The sequence below is a fragment of the Heteronotia binoei genome, chromosome 21 (assembly GCF_032191835.1).
Source record: "Heteronotia binoei isolate CCM8104 ecotype False Entrance Well chromosome 21, APGP_CSIRO_Hbin_v1, whole genome shotgun sequence".
Classification (NCBI taxonomy): domain Eukaryota; kingdom Metazoa; phylum Chordata; class Lepidosauria; order Squamata; family Gekkonidae; genus Heteronotia; species Heteronotia binoei.
In genome coordinates this window covers 68,552,069-68,570,618 of record NC_083243.1, presented here as the reverse complement: position 1 = coordinate 68,570,618, position 18,550 = coordinate 68,552,069, and positions in this window count along the sequence as shown.

Below are 18,550 nucleotides of genomic sequence, written 5' to 3'. Positions count from 1 at the left end.
TGTAAAATTCTTAAAAGTGGGGGGAAGTTGCTGGCTACTGGCCACAGGATTGAAAATATTTATCTGCTGGGAAGTGCGTCTGTCAATGCCGCTCAGGTCACAAACGTGCCAGAGCATGACAGGTGTCCTGTTCCAATGGGGAGTTTACCGCAGGCTGGGGCACTGTGGCTTTCATGCCCTAAAGAAAACCCTGTCAATGGTGCCAGACTTAAAGGTTAAGCCATGCAAATGCTTTTTAGATTGCCAGGTCTGCAAGAAAATAAAAATCAAGGCTTGTGCTTTAGCAAGGCAGAGCTCTGGAGCTGCTACAACTAGACGTGATGGGGCCTTTCCCCAAGAGCCATTTAGGGAACCGGTTCTGCTTGGCCATGACCGACGACCATTCCAGGTTCTGTTGGGTGTTCACGATGCAACATAAGTCTGACGTGTTCAAGTGTTTTACACAGTGGGCAAAGGCTGTGGAAAGGCAGCTAGAGTTAAAAATCAAGGCTGTGCAGTCAGACCGTGGGGGTGAGTTCACCTCAAATAACTTTAAGAGTTGGATAAAGAACAGGGGGATTGAACACAGGCTGGCAAACCCAGCTACCCCTGAGGAAAACGGCTTGGCGGAGCGAAGGGGGGCCGTTCTTCAAACTTATATGTGCGCCATGGTGGAGGATGCTGGTCTACCGTTTACATATTGGGCTGAGGCTATGCAGTCTGCAGCTTACATTTGTAACAGGGTGTGGACAAGAGCCACAAATGATATCCCGTATCACAGGTTGTATGGAAAACTGCCAATGTTTAACGAAATGTTTAACTTTCCTGGGCTACGAGCCAGGAACAAAATCTTATCGGTTTTGTAATAAGCAGGCAAAGATAACATACAGCCAGTCAGCCAACTTTAATGAGCAGAGCAGCTGGGCGAAGCTGCACAGCTTGAAAAATGAAAGTGTTTTACTGCCGTGCTCAGACAGCAGTTCTGAGGCAGAGCAACGGGAGATAAAACCAGAACCAGAATCTCCAGCTCAGGAGGTGGCTTCAGGAGGGAGTGAGCCCAGTACAAGTCAGGGGCCACGGGTATCCTCCAGAACAACTAAAGGTATTCCTCCCGAGAGGTATGGTTTTCCAGATGTAAATTTTGTTAGTGTGCCTGAGCCTGATTCATATCAGGAGGTGATGAAGCTGGAGAGCAAAGAAAGGCAGGCTTGGTTTACAGCAATGGAGAAAGAATATAACTCCCTGTTGAAAAACCAAGTATTCTCAAAGGTGCCAAGGCCAGCCGACAGAAATGTCATATCATGCCGGTGGACCTACAGGGTCAAGAAAAACGCTGACGGAGCTGTGCAGCGGAAGGCTAGGCTGGTGGCCAGGGAGTTTTCCCAAAGGAAAGGGTTTGACTATGAGCAGGTTTATGCCCCAACACTGAAAGCAGAAACTTTGAGAGCAGCATTGTGCAAGGCTGGGTGCTCGGGGCAAAAAGCTCATCATATTGACTTTGAGACCGTCTATTTAAACTCCCCATTGGAACAGGACATATATATGGAACAGATCCCTGGATTTGGGGAAGGAAATGAAGTATTAAAGCTGAACAAAGCTTTGTATGGCTTAAAGCAGGCTGGGCATGCCTGGTACAAATGCTTACATGCAGCACTGGTGAGAGAGGGCTTTAAACAGCACCTAGCCAATCCCTGCATGTTCAGCAGGGTGGTAGGAGAATCCAAGGTAGTCGTCCTTGTCTTCGTGGATGACTTGATCGTACTAGTGGACACTGACCAGCAACTGCAGTGGTTCCTGGAGACGGCTAGTAAACTCTTCACCATTAAGCATCTCGGCCCTGTAAGTTATTACCTAGGGGTTGAAGTAACTAGAGATGCTGATGGGTACTTTGAACTATGCCAGAGCAATAAGGTGAAATCATTGCTGGTCCGGCATGGCATGGAAGGGGCAAAAAGTGTGCAAACCCCGATGGCAACGGGGTACACAAAGAGCCAGAGGATGAATTATTCCCGAATGTACAGCTGTACCAGTCCCTAGTTGGTTCTCTGTTACATCTAGTGTGCTGGTCCAGACCAGATATTAGTTATGCTGTACACCTGTTATGCCAGAAAAATGCAGAGCCACGCCACAAGGACTGGGTGGCAGCCAAGAGGGTGCTCCACTATCTTAGTGGAACAGCAGAGCAGAAGCTGTCCCCTATGCCGATGCAAGCTGGGGCGATCGGCCCAAAGCAAAGTCAACCACTGGAATAGGAGTATTCCTAGGGAATGCATTGCTGCTATGGAAGGCCACAAAACAAACTTTGGTGGCATGCAGCACTTGCGAAGCAGAGTACGGGGCACTAAATGATTGTGTGCTAAATATAGAATGGGTAGTGCAACTCATGAGGGACCTTGAGGGACCTGTCAGCCTGCCGGTCACAGTGTACAGTGACAACTCTGCAGCTAAGGAGCTGGCAGAAAACCAGGCTGCCAAAGGAAGGAGCAAGCACATACTCATTAGATACCAGAATGTGAAAGAGGCAATAGCAAACAATCTGGTACAATTGGCAAAGTGCAGATCGGATGTAAATGCTGCTGACTTGTTTACAAAGTAAATGACCATTGTAAAAATGTAAAGTTACTGGGCATGCTTTGTTCGTTGGACTAGGAGGTGTGTCGGTGTATTGAGTCCTCCTTCCACAGCATGACAGGAGCAACAAGAAGCAGGTGAATCTATCTGACAGGTGAGGTCAGATCAACCTTGTCAGCAAGCCGGTTCTGGTTGGACTGTAACCAGGGGAAAGTACCTGCTGAAGTCAGCAACTGTATGGACTGCCATGATTGGCTGGCTTGTATATATAAGCACTGCAGTACCAGTCTGTAGTTCTCTCAGTCAAGAGTTGGATCCTGGCGGAGCACTTTGTCACTCAGCTTTATGTTTGTCACCGCACTAGTTGTACTGTATATAGCTTGTAAATACACTACTTTTATACTAGGTGCTGGTGTGTGGCTCACCTTCTTCCCAGAGCTTACTCTTGTACAGTTCTCTATTTTACCCTCTGCACACACACCGCCAATAGTGATGTGTGGAGTTGGATGCGGAAGCAGCGATGCATTGTGTAGTGCCTGTTGCTGGGCTCGCTCACCAGGATCTCATCTTCGTCGCCACTATAATATAGTGGGTCCAATGCATGGAAGAAGCAATGTGGTAGTGATCATAGCTCTTTTATTAAATACAGCATGGCAAGGGCTGAACTCAAAAACTGGAGAAATGGGTCAACAGGGCCAAGTATATATATATCGTTCCCGCACAAAGATGCCATTGGATCATTTAACCTGTGACTGCCTTTCTTAGGGTCTCTTCAATTGCCCAAACTGTTGCTTCCCTGTCATTTACATGCACTTTGATATGAGACTTTCTCATCCTTGCTGGTGAATCACTTATTCAGAAAGCAACAGCAGCCTTTGCATCACATACAGAATTCTGTATTCCACTGACCCAAACATATAATGAACCCACTTTGATGTTGATCTAATCAGATGGGATATTTTCACTAGAAATGTGGATCTTCAGATCATCTGCAGTGTTTCTGGATGATGTATGTGGAAATACTGTATTGCTGTGCACTTCACTTTATATACTACTGGCAGCTAGTAGAAAATCATAATAAGTCACCAGGTCCGGATGGCATACATCCAAGAGTACTGAAAGAACTCAAAGGTGAACTTGTGGGTCTCCTGACAAAAATATGTCCTCTTTCATTAAAATCTGCCTCTGTTCCTGAGGACTGGAAGGTAGCAAATGTTACCACCATCTTTAAAAAGGGTTCCAGAGGAAATCTGGGAAATTACAGGCCAGTCAGTCTGACTTCAATACCAGGAAAGTTGGTAGAAACCATGATCAAGAACAGAATGAGTAGGCACACTGATGAACACAAGTTATTGAAGAATACTCAGCATGGGTTTTGTAAGGGAAGATCTTGCCTCACTAACCTGTTACAGTTCTTTGAGGGGGTGAACAAACGTGGACAAAGGGGACCCAATAGATGTTGTTTACCTTGACTTCCAGAAAGCTTTTGATAAAGTTCCTCATCAAAGGCTCCTTAGTAAGCTCGGGAGTCATGGAGTAAAAGGACAAGTCCTCTTGTGAATCAAAAACTGACTAATGAACAGGAAGCAGAGAGTGAGTATAAATGGGCAATCTTTGCAGTGGAAGATGGTAAACAGTGGGGTGCCGTAGGGCTCAGTACTGGGTCCCATGCTTTTTAACTTGTTCATTAATGATTTGAAGTTGGGAATAAGCAGTGACGTGGCTAAGTTTGCAGATGACACTAAATTGTTCAAGGTGGTGAGAACCAGAGAGGATTGTGAGGCACTCCAAAGGGATCTGTTGAGGCTGGGTGAGTGGGCGTCAATGTGGCAGATGAGGTTCAATGTGACCAAGTCCAAAGTAATGCACATTGGGGCAAAAAATCCCAGCTTCTAATACAATTTGATGGGGTGTGAACTGGCAGAGACTGATCAAGAGAGAAATCTTGGGGTCATGGTAGATAACTCACTGAAAATGTCAAGACAGTGTGTGATAGCAATAAAAAAGGTGAACGCCATGCTGGGAATTATTAGGAAGGGAATTGAAAACAAATCAGCCAGTATCATAATGCCCCTGTATAAATCGACAGTGCGATCTCATTTGGAGTACTGTGTGCAATTCTGGTCACCGCTCCTCGAACAGGATATTACAGCATTGGAAAAAGTGCAGAAAAGGGCAACCAGAATGATTAATGGTTTGGAACGCTTTCCCTATGAAGAAAGGTTAAAACGCTTGGGGCTCTTTAGCTTGGTGAAACGTCGACTGCGGGGTGACATGATAGAGGTTTACAAGATTATGCATGGGATGGAGAAAGTAGAGAAAGAAGTACTTTTCTCCCTTTCTCACAATACAAGAACTCATGGGCATTCAATGAAATTGCTGAGCAGTTGGGTTAGAGCGTATAAAAGGAAGTACTTCTTCACCCAAAGGGTGATTAACATGTGGAATTCACTGCCAAAGGCGATGGCGGCAGCTACAAGCATAGACACCTTCAAGAGGGGATTGGATAAAAATATGGAGCAGAGGTCCATCAGTGGCTATTAGCCACAGCATTTTATTGGAACTGTCTGGGGCAGTGATGCTCTGTATTCTTGGTGCTTGGGGGGGGGGGCAAAGTGAAAGGGCTTCTAGCCCCACTTGTGAACCTCCTGGTGGCACTTGGGTTTTTATTTTTTTGGCCACTGTGTGACACAGAGTGTTGGACTGGATGGGCCAATTGGCCTGATCCAACATGGCTTCTCTTATGTTCTTATGATTCTTGCTCTTAGTATGTTCTTCACACCAGCATACAGGAATGTATGAAGCCTTTTCAGCTAACATAGGTAGGAGGCATTTAGATTTACTTCATTTATATCTTGCCTTTCTCCTCAGCAAGGACTGAATGCTGTTTACATCATTCTTCTCTCCCCCATTTAATCCTCAGTCTCATGAGGTAGATTAGGATGAGAGTGAGTAACCAGCCCAAATTCACTCAGCAAGCTTCTATGGCAGAGTGGGGATTCAAGCCTGGATCATCCAAATCCTAGTCCAACATTCTTTACCACATTGGTTCTTTATATGTCATTCAATGGCTACTTTAATCAAGAAATAAACATAAATAATGCAATGCTTTATCAGATAAATGGTTTTTGTGTGTGGTGGGAGAGTAAGGCAACTACAAGCTACACAATAGTGGTTATAGAAATCTGATACAAATACTTTTCTGAAGATTAAGAGAGCCATTCATAATTTATTCAGAGTAGTTTCCTTTCTACTAAAAATAAATGATAGCAGCTGAGGTAGATCATAGAAGACTGATTTGAACAAATAATTTAAGAAAGTACCATCTGTATTTAACTTTTAAAAATAACAAATAGTATCTATAGTGTTTTATGTGAATGGAAATAGAATGGGTGATGTGAGCATGGGAACAGTTAGAAGCTGGTTTTTTCCCCCTGTTTATGAACAGAGAAGATTCCAAGTAACTCCAAAACCTTTGATATGAGGAAGTCTTCATCCTTTTGCATAATATGAAGTAACTAGCCAAATCAGTAGTTTTAAATTCGTATCCTGGTGTATAATTCTGGGGTCTGTTTATACTGAGACCATGAAGTGGCACTAATTCATTCACAACATAGAATAAGGTGGGTAGCTGTGTTGGTCTGAAGCAGAACAAAGTTTGAGTCCAGTAGCACCTTTAAGGCCAACAAAGTTTTATTCAACATATAAGCTTTCATGTGTGTGCACGCTTCTTCAGATACAATGAATTTGAAATTAGCAGTCCATACATGTAGGCAGAGGGTAAGCAGTGAATTAGCATACAGCATAATGAAGATGTTTAACACATTCAAGGGCCAAACTGGAATAACAAGCTTAGTTTATATGGTTACCATTTGACATCTATTGAACATCCTCAACTATCTCATTTCATCTTCCTTTATGAATGAGTAGTCAGAAGGACATAACTATGCTGTATTTATGTTAGTGCTGCTTAGCACTAAAAACAGCACTGAAAGGAGTCTAGAAAGACACAGCCATTTGGGACTTGGGCTGATTTGTGAGGTTTGCCTCTCAATTTTTCTTAACTCTCAATTTTTTTTTAAACACAGCAATCTATTTTACTTTTCTCAGGTGCTGTATGTACTGATGATGCTGTATAAATAAATCACAAATCAAGCCCAATAATCATGTACATTTCTCTTAAGGCTTGCATCCACTAAAGGCAAAAGTGCTTAGAGCAGAAAATACTTTTCTTTTTACAATAAATGAGAATATTAACTGGCACAATGCCCCTGTTGCTTCTATTAAAATATATGTGCATTGTTTGGACTCCTGCAGTGTCATGCTTTGTAATGGTGTATTTTCCTACCTGTTGTTGTTGTTGTTCAGTCACACAGTCGAGTCCGACTCTTCATGATCCCATGGACCACATCAGACCAGGCCCTTCTATCTTTCACCATCCTCCTAAATTCGCTCAAATTCATGTTCGTTGCGTTGATAACACTGTCTAACCATCTCATTCTTTACCATCACCTTCTTCTTTTACCTGCAGTCTTTCCCAGCATCAGGGTCTTCTCCAGTGAGTTCTCCCTTCTCATTTGGAAGCCAAAGTATTTGAGCTTCAGCTTCAGTATCTGGCATTCCAGGGAACAGGCAGGGTTGTTTTCCTTTAGGATTGACTGATTTGATCTCTTTGCTGTCCAAGAGACTCTCAAGAGTCTTCTCCAGAAAGAACTTCTTGTTGCTTTAAGAAACACTGGACCTTTTGAAGTATCGTTTTGAATCTTGTTGTGTATTCTTTTGTATTTGTAGTGTTAATTCTATAGAAATATTATAAGTTACTTAATAGTTTTGTTTTCAGGTGCAGTTGTTTTTTCTATTTAGCATTTGAGATATAGCATAATCCTTCATGTTTACTGAAGTTCAGCCTCATGCCATTTTCTACAACAAAACATGAGTGATTAAGCTATAAATCAAGCCTTATTTCAATCACAGATTTCTAATGCAAATGTTGCAAAATGATGTCTGGGGTTGCTATATCCTTTGCATTGCTAACAAAATGCAGGTTTTTAGATGGCAAACGTATGCACTGATCTCAAAAGTAGACCATGACATAGAGCAGGGGTGGCCAACAGTAACTCTCCAGATGTTTTTTGCCTACAACTCCCATCAGCCCCAGCCAGCATGGCCAATGGCTGGGGCTGATGGGAGTTGTAGGCAAAAAACATCTGGAGAGCTACCATTGGCCATCCCTGACATAGAGTTTAAAAATTCCTCTTTGAACGTAGAAGTATATGGCCCAGATATACTTGAGCATTCAGTTATAGCGAATTAGCCCAACACAGGCCACAACTGTGGGTACATGCCACATAGTATGGGGAACAGTTAGTTTCCATAGGGAAATCCTATCTTACATGCATATGAGGTTAGCAGGCATAATTCCACTGTACATGCATAGCCCATATATACATACATTCTCTGTGCTGGATTTGTGAGGCATAAGGGCAAAACAATGAAACATAAATTCTGTTGAATCCTCTAAAGGTATACATGGAAATTTTCGAGAAACAGATATGTTACTATTAAAAAATCAATCAGAGGCATTTTAAATTTAACATTACTATTCCCTAAATTTCATAATACTTTAAAGCCAAAAGATGGTATCTGATTCAGAACAATTTAAGGTTGTTTTCGCACTGACCTTATTCCGGAGCGACGTCCCTCTTCACCGCGCAGCGTCTGCGTGGATTTCGCACTAATTGCTCCGCAGAACCCGGAAGAGCCGCAGCTTTTGCGTTGCAAATGTAAACCGCCAAAAAACAGTTTACATTTGCGACACAAAAGCCGTGGCTCTTCCGGGTTCTGCGGAGCAATTAGTGCGACGCTGCGCAGTGAAGAGGGACATCGCTCCGGAATAAGGTCAGTGCAAAAACGACCTAAGAAGAAATATCTCTTGCTCTGCATTAAAGCTTTTCCCTTTTCACCTTTAACAGTCCACTATGGTTCCTGTTGACTTCCAATACGTAATACGCATAGACTAGGGTGATGACACTTTATGTCATCATCACCTTCTGGTGCCTTCAGCAATCCTCAGTCCTGCCTGGCAGGCCAAGAGCAGCAGACTTTCCATCATACTCTGACAGAGAAGTATTGCCCCTAGGAAGGAAGACATATGGAGCTACCCAGCTCATTGTTATGTAGCACACTTTGGGTATGTGCGAGTAGTATGTCCCTTAAATCCATTGTGGAAACTTTGAAGTGCAGCAGTTCTTCTAACTGAGAACCAGTTTGATGTAGTGGTTAAGTGTGTGGACTCTTATCTGAGAGAACCAGGTTTGATTCCCCACTGCTCCACATGCACCTGCTGATGTGACCTTGAGTCAGTCACAAGTTCTTGCAGAGCTGTTCCTCTCAAGACCAGTTTCTGTTAAAGCTCTTTCAGCTCCACCTTCCTCACAGGGTGTCTGTTATGAACAAGGGAAAGCAAAGGAGATTTTAAGCCATTCTGAGACTCCTTTGGGTAGTGAAGGATGGGTTATAAATCCAATCTCCTCCTCCTCCTTCTAGATTGGAGAGGGGATGTTCCATATCATTGTTTTGTCTTCCATCACTGCTCAAAAGGATAATTATATTAGAGTCTACAATTTCTTGTATTGTGAGCAGCCTTGGAGGCCTGTTGTCAGACCAAAAGGTAGCACATAAATACTGGAAGGAAAAGATTTGATATGGGCAAATTATAAGTAGTTGTGCCCTTGTATTTTACATAGCAAAATTTTCAGAATGTACCACCACATGATGAAATCTATAAATATCACATATTAGATAATATAAATTTTCAATCATTTTCCCAATGTAATATAAAATAAAAAGCTTGAGCTTAGAGCTGGCACTATGCATCACTAAAAACAACAACCCCAAGCTCCAAAACATTCCACTTCCTAGTGCTGCACTGATTCTAAGATTCAAACTAGATGTTATACCTAATTTGTAGCTGCCACTGGAACTGCATCATGAGAGGAGGAAGGGCTGTTTGTTCACTCCCTCAAAGAGCTATAACAGGTTAGTGAGGCAAGATCTTTCCTTACAGAACCCATGCTGAGTCTTCCTCAATAACTTGTGTTCATCAATGTGTCTACTCATTCTGTCCTTGATAATGGTTTCCACCAACTTTCCCGGTATTGAAGTTAGACTGACTGGCCTGTAATTTCCCGAATCTCCCCTGGAACCCTTTTTAAAGATGGAGGTGACATTTGCTACCTTCCAGCCCTCAGGAACGGAGACAGATATTCTGCTAGCGACTCAGGGGATACTCAGGAACTATGCAGGCTGTGGTATAGAAGCCTGTTGAAGAAGGGGTAGTCAGTGAAATGTGCCCCCCTTCCTTCATTGGCCCCTCCACCAGTGGAAACAAATGCTAAATCCAATTTAACAGATCCATCATGGTTTAGAACTTCTGATTCAATAAATCTGTTTGTTTTCAAGATGCCACAATATTCCTTCTTTTATTTTTGGAGTTTTTCAGAAATCGAAGCAAATGTCCCACTACAACAGAGGAAACATGCATGTATTATCAGTTCAGTGGGATGATAAAAAAGGAGAAAAAAGTGGGAGCAGAAGGGGTCCCCCCAAAGAGATCACCCACTCTGTTGTGGACAATTTATCTGGGTGGCTTCCCACCAGTGTTCCTTCTAAGTTAGTGTGAGCTAGCACACAGATTTTTACCCTCCAGCTCACACATTTTTATCTTAGCTCAGGAAGGATGATCCCAGAGCACACTAATTTATGCAGCAGCTCACAACTTTGATGCCAGTAGCTCACAACTTTAATGCCAGTAGTTTGCATAGTAGGACTTTTGCTCACAAGACTTTGAAGCTTAGAGGGAACATTGCTTCCCACAACTGCATCAGACTGTCCTTCCAAAGAAAACATGGATGTTGCATCAGTATGCACCCATGTGCCCTCCTGTTTGATGAGATGAAAGGTCTGTCACTATTCCTTTGTGCTAACACAAAGACAAAATGATATTGAGTTGGCCTACCTGTGATAATTGTTAACTGAGATACTGTGTCCCTTTTCTGATCAGCCCTGCTTTTTGGACCCTGGGATTATGTACTATTGAGAAGCATTATCTTTCTCCAGCAATATGAGTTTTACTAATTGTCTCCTTTTTAAGGAAAATGATTCAGGTTAAACCATTGGCACTTAACAGTCCTACCTTTTGGCAGCATGGCTGATATTTGGCTAGAGCTTTAAATATTGTGCACAATTTATATCTTTCCCCTTACTCTTGTGCAACAACGGATCTCCATTTTGGTGAGCACAAATGTTTAGCCATATATTTCAGTCACAAGCCCATCCAGTACATATGGCTCTATGCAGCCAATGCACAAGAGGGCAGTATTTCACAGTAAAATCAAACCTCCTTGATTTATGAGAAGCAGCAGCATGGAGGAAGCTGGTGCAAGCTTTCCCACAGGAAACAAATGTTGCATTGATTACATCAGCCCAAATATTTTAAATCCAGCCAAGTTAATGAGTCCAGAGAACCCAGCAAATTAAAAACATGTTTTCCCTGGATGTCCAGTATTCTTCATTTTCTTTACAACAACTTTTGTGTACAGTGCTCCCAGATAAAGTAGTGGATTCTGCCAGCAATGACAACAGCATAACAGTGCTGCAAGCTGCAGCCAATGTTTGATAATGGCGACAATTGACTCAGCAGCGGGTGCTGGGTTTTTTTATACTTCCAAAGTCACCTTCAGTCATCATCATCAGCATTTCCAACTGTGCCTGGAGTAGTGGAGCAGGTCTTCCTTCACAAAAAAAAGTGGTGGGGGGAGAGATGCTCTTTGGAGAAAGCACATACAAATATTTCCATTCAATTTTGAAATGTTTGTTTGGCAACACAGCATCTGCTGTGTAATTTAACCCATCTTGCAGACAAAGCCCTCTAATGAGCATTAGACAGACAATGGAGGGTTCTTGGTAAAACATTTTCTTAATCTTTCTACGAAAATTGAAAGTGTCTCTATTTCAAAGAAAATGGACAAGAAGGAGATACAGGAGTACCAGCTGTGGTTTGGGTAGTACTTGGAGATTTGGAGGTAGTGACTTGGGAGGATGGAGTTTGTGGAAGGAAAAGAGCTCAAGTGGGGATGTAATGCCATATATTGTGTCCTCTGAGGCTGTCATTTTCTCCAGGGGAACTGCCTGTTGTCTGGAGATCAGCTGTAGCTCCAGGAAAATGCCAGGCCCCACCTTAAGGTTAGTAATCCTAGAAGTGAAGGAGAAAGATGAATGAAAGGTGATTTTTGTACTAAAAATTCAAGTTTCAATATTTTTTGCAGGTTACATTGAAAAAAGGCTTCTGGGTTGTATTCACAGACAGGAATATAAGAGTGAGCTTTGGCTTGCTTTGTTGTCCTTACCAACCTACTCTTCACAACTTTTAGTGAGATGGGTATATGTTAGGGGCTCAAGAAACACATTGCACTCATGGGATCTGCCATCAAGATTCCATAGGTCAAGCCAGGTCATGCAAGCAGTGCCTATGCATGCTTGCCAACCCAAACATTCCATCTTGCGTTCTGAATATTATTGGTGATTGTGGAGCAGGTATGTAGTGATGGAAGAAGACAAAGTACCTGGCTTAAACCACTGACAAAGCACTTTAATTCAAAGTTCAAAGGTCAAAACACAGATGTAGCTATCATCAGCACACAGCTTTTTGACTTGTGACTCTCCTGTATGTCAACAGAGCTTTCAAAGACACAGCAGTAGGAATGGGCATGAGCCAAAAAACAAACCATGGTTTTAGCATGAACTGGGCTGGTTCATGGTTCCTTTTGAACCAGTTCATTTAGTTGTCTCATTCCTGAATTTAAGAAAAATCACTGGGGAAATATAACCATTCAATAAAGTATTCAAACTTTTTTCCATGGAGACTTGGGTGGTTTGTTTTTTCAGTTTGTTCTCCAGACAGCCTGGTGCCAATTCAATCAATTCCTAGGCAAGGCTGGTGGTGGAATTGTGGAAAGCCCTGGAAACTGCCGGAACAGTTGTTTATAGCTTGATTGGCAGCTCTGGGAGCCAACCACAGAGTTCCCATTCTGCTCTATGGGAGCAGGTATAATACCATAGCTACTTTCACTTTGCAGCATGAAGAGAGAAGAGTTGTCATGAGACCAGAAGAGTTGTTCGCTGCATGGCTAATTTAGGAGGGGCTTTGAGGGACTCCTTTCTCCTCGCAAAGTGGAACGATTTTTTTAAACACCTCTCCTGACTGGGAAGGTGTTCCTTGCTGTGGTTTCAGGGACAAAACCTGAAATTAGAGCTGAAACTGAGCTTTCCTGGGGGCACCTGCTTTGGGGGTCTATAACTTGGACCTTCCAAGTCTGATCTTTGTCAAACTTGGAGGCAGGTAGAGGGGAGCCTGCTGAAGACTTCCAGTGAGTTTGGCATCTTTGTTCTATCACCTCCTAAACCAAACAAACCAAATGAACCATGAACCGGTTTGGGAAAATGGTGGTTCATGTAAGTTAATGGTTCATTTGGTTTATGCAATCAAATGAACCATGAACCAACAAGAAACACCATTTTCCCAGTTTGTGCCCATCCCTACACAGTTGGCTTGCTAGATCAAAAGGGTTGGCAAACTCATGTATTTTTGTTTCCAAAGTTCATTCCTGATACATTTGAAAACAATATGCAGATAGTTTCACAACTATACCTCTGTTTTAACAGGGCTTGGTATATAGAGATTGATCCCCACCCCTGCTCAATACTAACCTCAGCTGTCTTCAGCATGGGTCTCACACCAAGGTGCTGCAAAATTGTACTCTGAGTAAGGGCAGACTACTCTGGGTACACAGTCTCCTGGATTACTGCTGGTGTATGGTAAGCTATATAGGCTACGTAACTATGGGGAGATGCAGAATGTGGGTCCTTGGGATTTATAGTGGCAGGCAGCAATAACCTATCTCATTACTCCTTTGGAAGGATGGCGGTAAAAGAAGGTGCTAAACAAAATGACTGGAAAATGTGGAAGCCAAGAAGTATGGTTGACCTGTCCATGGTGACTGAGTTAGAAGGCAGAAAAACTCAGTAGTATCTGGGACACTTTCCAGAACTAGCAATGTAGATTCTGAACCAGGAATTTCAGGCTTGTGAATTCTGTACAGTTCCACAGCATGATGCCTTTCTCTTTTAGTTTTTCCTGTCCTAGTATAGATGGTTGTATTCAACACCAAAATTTCAAAGGTCCCATGAGGTGTTTTTTCCCCCTTTCTGTTCAGTTAGGAATGTGGTTAGAGGATTGTTTTGCTGTGAGGGTGGGTGGGTTCTACCCTTGCCTCTGCTTTGTTTTGTTACTGGTGAGACCATTGCTGGGTATTGACATAAACATGAGCTCGTCCTTATTGGCATCTTCCCCCTTGGTGGAATTCAAAAATGCCACCCATCTTTCACACATGAGTGCATTTCCTCAGTGAACAGCTGAGAACTGAGAGAATTTCTACTGTGAATGTGCAGTTATGTGTTCTGTTGTTGCTTGTCCTCTTGTCTCTGTTTTCTGTTCTTGCTTTGAGCTGTTCTTTATTCCCCCAGTATCTATTGCTTGGGAGAGGCGGTGGATTTTCTTGGGGGAGCGGGGAGAGCTTTATTTCCCAGTTTAGTTGTGGAGTTGTCTGTGGTGATATCAGTTGAACTGGCCTTGCCTCTTTCCCTGTCTAAATCATATGTATGTGCAAAAATGGATCTGATGCGGTGGAGATTCCAGGACCACAGCAGGCCAGAGTCCATATAACTGAGGGTGCTGTGTTGCTATTTTTCATTTCCTTGTGCTGTGCTGTGGAAGAATCTGGGGCAGGGTGATGTTAGGGAGGTGTACTGGTATCAACAAGCATTTTTGGGGTGCATCCATATCTGGCTGTCATGGGGGAGATGATGGCATGCCATCCCATGATTTTTGGTTGAGGGAAGTGTCTCTATGGATTCCAGTGCAGTTGCTATGATTTCAGCTCCTCGGGGTTGGGTAGCATAGGATACTGACCACCTGCAATGGCACTGCAACAGCACTTCATTGGTGTTAGCAACATGTCAGCATCAGGTAGCCTGAGCTGCCATCTTCTAGCATTTTGACTAGTGTTTAACTTCACCCAGCAATAGGAATATTAAAGATGCTTTTGAAGAGCACAAAAGTATCAACACATGATTGTTCCATTGATGATGCCGACAGTGGAAAGATGACTGCTTGGCAGTTACAACAGATACATACTATATAGGCTATATTTTTACAGCAATGAAGAATGTGGCTTCCAGTCAGCTTTAGTATATCTGGGATGAACAATGTAGCATGGCATGTGTGGGGGGGAGCCATCTATTTTGAACTTAGAGGATGTGTGTTTCCTGTGAGGAGATAACTACCCACTCCACAGCTGTGTGCACAGCTGACTTTTCCAACCAGTTTCCAGTTCAACAACTTTCTCCATCAAATCAGCAGCCTGCTCTTTAGCATCCCCCCCCCCCCCCAATTTAAAACATAACTTGTCAATTCAGCAAGGGACAGGAAGAACAGCAACAGTAGGAAATAAGGATGGGCATGACCTAGCTGATAAACTAAAGTTCATCAAGAATTTTGGCTGGTTTCTGGTTCATGAAGCAATGTATGCAGACTGAAGAACTGTCATGAATTTTGTGGCAGTTTGTTGTAGTTCATGAAGAGTTTGTGGCAGTTGATGAAAAATAGCTGTTTGTTGATGAAAAATAGCTGTTTGTTTTAAATGGCTCCAAGCTTGGGACTGGCTGGGGCTGGTTGCCCAGGAAAGCCCCTTCAGACAGCAGAGCTGTGGGGGCAGTCTGCTCCCAGTCTCCAGCTGTTTAAAGCCCAAAGCAACTGAGTTGTTACAGCAGGCTGCCTCTGTGTTTCAGCTGTTTTGACACAAACCTCACAAACTCAATTCTGTTCATATGCAAGCTGACTGGGTTTGTGGTTCAATTTGTGGTTCATTCATGAACCAAACTGCATTTTTGTAGTTTATGCCCATCCCTAGTAGGAAATAAAACAAACAAAACAAAAAAAAAACAACAACCTCGTTTAACATTCTTGACTGGACAATATGGTGGGTGGCCTCATGCCTCACAGCTACTCCACAGCTTCCTCATTCTCTATTCCAGACATATCTGTCACCTAAGCATATTTTCCAAAAAGTTAAGATTTTGCTGAGGGGTTCAGAGTTCTTAATGTTAATGTCTTTGGCATTCTGAAACTCTGACCCCATGAACACTGAAGATGATGCCAATTTAAAATGGATTTAAGAATTCTCTCTCCAGATCTTCTCATTTCTTCTATTCTAAATTCAGTTCTGAGTACAAGGCAGAAAGAGCAAGGCCTCTGAGCCAATCCCACTTGATTAAATGGCATGGCCTTTGCCCTCTAATAAAGGACACTGGCCCTTTTCAGCTGGATGCCCATCAAGTCGGCAATTTAGAAAGCTAAGAGGACTTTTTCCCATGTACAGTATCTTTTTCCTAGTCTATATAGACATACATGCCTCATACTTTGCTTATAAACTGATGTTTAGTCTTTCTAGTTTTCACTTAAGCCTCTGCAGTTGATGTCCGAAAAATGAGATGCTGCAGATCTTTCTATAGAGTAACTATTCTCTGCTGGTTATACATCCTCACTGGAAATGCTGCAAGCTAAATGTCCAATCTGTTTGCCTGTCAAACCTACAATGACAGGAACTATTTATTTAATCATGTTTCCTCTTCATCCTCTTTCAGGGATCTGTCCTGCTTCCATCTGTCATTCCTAGCAGGCAATGGGAAGGTAACACCTTAAACCTCCGACACATAAGTAGAGGCAAAATAAAACTGAAATAGAGGGTTTCAATTGGTCTTCAGCTGCTTTTTAACAGTGTTACCCTGTGAAGAGCTCCACCTAGTTCCTACAATAAAAACAATTCTACAAGGGTAGCTATGGTAGTCTGCTGTAAAAACAAAAATAAACAAGAGCCCACTAGTACCTGAAATGCACAAAAGCTTATATTGGAATACATGTTGTCGTTCTTTAAAGTTAAATTTTGTAATGAAAACATTATCTCCCCTACCATACTCCATCCCTTCGGCTTTCTCCTAGCCACTGCTGTCCCACCTCAGACTTTCCCCTCAAGGACAACTGTCAGATCCAGTTGCAACAAATCCACGTGCTTTTTAAAATATATTATAAAGTGTGCCCTTAGCACAAGAGAAGACAGCCATTTCTAATAGGGGATAGACTTAACCAATATACATGGACTTGGCTTTCAAGACAGGCACAGACAACAGGGAGGAAAGGAAAACAAAGAAGAAAGACAGTGCGGATAACTCTGAATGTCATTATTCATTCATTAGTTTTGTTTGTTGCTAACAAGTGCTTTAGCAGGAGAGAAAAAAGACAATGGAGTCTTCTGAATCTACTTTTCCAGGAAACAAAATAAAAAGGCAAGGTAGAGAGCGGCTCATGAATTTCAAAGAAGAGCTCATGAATGTGCAAATGTGCCTGTCGAGCACAGATAGCGGATCCACCTTCTCAGCCACCAGTCTCTATAATGCACTTCGACACGGTTGCTCATGAGGTAGTAAATGAACTTCTGTCCTTGTCCAGAATGTTTGATCATGAAGAAGCAGTCACAGCTGTGCCAACTTTAATTCATAAAAATGGCCTTGAGGAAATTAAGGAAAGTGTATCTTCTCTCTTACAGGATTTTCTGAACCATAGCACTTTCAGGGCAAAGAATCAAAAGTAACACCCAGTGGAAATAACTCAGGAAGAAAGTGTATCCCCCCCACACACACCCAAATGACTGAAATGTACTGTCAAAGTTTTAAACAAAATATTTAATTAGGATATATCAATGGCACTTAGGACTCCATTCAACAGAAAAAAACCCTCAAAGATTAAAAGCTTTATTCTCCTTTGTAGTTCAGGCCGTTTATATTTTAAAGGCAGGGAAAAATAATGTTACAAGATAGTCCTCTGGACTGGAATTAAAACAGCAACACCCCCCCCCCCACACACACACTTGGTGGTTCTGAAGAAATCACATGTAAATCCAAAAAAACTCCCCCACACACACATGTGGAAGCCCTATTGCTGCTGCACTGAATCAGTAGCTGCAACAGCAATGGGAAAGCCAGTGAAAATTGCTGTTGCACAGAAGAGGCCCAAGTCATTTGCTCTGTATTAGTTAATTTAATGCTCCATTTTCTTTATGTTAAGTATCATGGACAAGAGGCCACAGCAGAAGATTCATAGCCAATAGGTAATTTTTTTGTAACCATAAAGGAATAATAGGCAGAAGCCAACTGGTAGCTAGCAAGAGCCAAACTGAACTGAGACCACTCTTACTGAACCCCAGTTCTTTCTAGTATGGCAAGCTAGAAGAATCAATATGCTACATTTTAAGTGAAGGGAAAGGAAAGGAAACGAAAGGTCCCCTGTGCAAGCAACAGTCGTTTCTGACTCTGGGGTGACAGTGCTTTCACAATGTTTTCACAGCAGACTTTTTACGGGGTGGTTTGCCATTGCCTTCCCCAGTCATCTACACTTTCCCCCCAGCAAGCTGGGTACTCATTTTACCGACCTTGGAAGGATGGAAGGCTGAGTCAACCTCGAGCCAGCTACCTGAAAACCCAGCTTCTACCAGGGATCAAACTCAGGTCATGAGCAGAGTTTAGTACTGCAACTTTAACACTCTGCACCATGGGGCTCTTTTTAAGTGAAGAGTGACCTGTAATCTGTACTTGAACATATGAACATATGAAGCTGCCTTATACTGAATCAGACCCTCAGTCCATAAAAATCAGTATTGTCTACTCAGACCGGTAGTGATTCTCCAGGGTCTCAAGCTGAGGTTTTTCATGCCTACTTGCCCAGACCCTTTTTAGTTGGGAGATTCCAGGGATTGAACCTGGGACCTTCTGCTTACCCAGCAGATGCTCTACCACTGAGCCACTGTCCCTCCCTAATATGCTAATAGAA